Here is a 1,200-nt window from a genome sequence, read left to right on the forward strand (position 1 = left end):
AGGCAGATTTTTTTTTTTGTTCTTGTTCATTTGTCTTTAGGAGAAACAGAGCAAATAAATAACTTCTTACTAGGAAGATGAGCAAAAGACACAAACAAATTAGTGTCCCAAAGGCAACAGATAGTTAAGTGCAAAAATGAAAAGGAAAACAAAAATCACCCACACTTCTTAAATCAAGATACTGTTTGAGTTGGAGAAAGGTGTTCACTGTGGCAGAAGGATGACTCTGGGCCAGGGCCTGACAGGGACTTAGTGTGCAGAGATCACCCAGAACCCAAGACTGTGTGAACCTACACCCACCGTCTCATCCACCTACCCACTCTATGCAGCCACCTACTCCCACCCTGAGCAGAACCACCGAGGATGATAAACACCCAGGACAGTAGTATTTTGCCTTTGAGTAACTGTCCGCAGCTCCAGTGCCACAGGCACATTGTTCCAGGGCCTCTGTGGTACTCCTGATGCCCCTCAGCCACTGTCAAAGATCCCAGTGGGTGAAGGGGAGGTAGGGATACTTCTCTGAGCTATAATGTCTAAGGACGAGAAGCACCATGTGACCCATGGAAAACCTCACATCGTCCACTTCCAGTATGAGGTCCCCTAGGTGAAAGTCTTCCTGAGATGCAGCCCTGTCCGTCCAGAGCCTGTTTGTAGAAATCCCAAATAGATTCTCAGCTGATGGGAGCAAAGAAGGATTGTTAGCACTGCCAGAGTTTTCTGAAGAGACGGTGAAAATGAACTATGTCTTCATGTGCTTCAGGAAGGGCCAGGAAGAGAGTCCACACCTGAAGACCTTCAGGGCTTTGAGATTGTGAATCCAGACCATTCCTGAGTTCTCTCTGGGCCATATGTGATGTTCATGGTTTACCCCTGAATGAGGATTAATGGCCATAGAGGATGTTTTGCCCAAGAGCCACAGTTGGAGGAGAGAAAAAATTGGGCAGCCCTGGGACAATGGAGGGGGTTTCATGATGTCTAGGGAAGGACACTGAGGGGCTCAGAGTGAGGGTTGCCTATTGTGTTCTCTGAGTTGACTAGTTGAAATTGTTTTCCCAAAAAGAACAATATAAACATATTCTTCATATGTAATCACCAATAGTAAATTAAAATGTTTATGAACTGGCATTAGAAGCTTTTTAAACTTCCCTGTGTGATGTGCTCTATCTATCCTAGGGGAGGACATTGCCTAGAGGGGGAGGG

At 45.8% G+C, this 1,200-nt stretch overlaps 1 pseudogene; it reads left to right on the forward strand.

Moving 5' to 3' along the window:
• Positions 1-335: 335 nt before the first annotated feature.
• On the forward strand, positions 336-874 carry LOC125909037 (ornithine decarboxylase antizyme 2-like; annotated as a pseudogene).
• Positions 875-1,200: the final 326 nt, after the last annotated feature.

Source organism: Panthera uncia (genome assembly GCF_023721935.1).
Source record: "Panthera uncia isolate 11264 chromosome B3 unlocalized genomic scaffold, Puncia_PCG_1.0 HiC_scaffold_1, whole genome shotgun sequence".
NCBI classification, from domain to species: domain Eukaryota; kingdom Metazoa; phylum Chordata; class Mammalia; order Carnivora; family Felidae; genus Panthera; species Panthera uncia.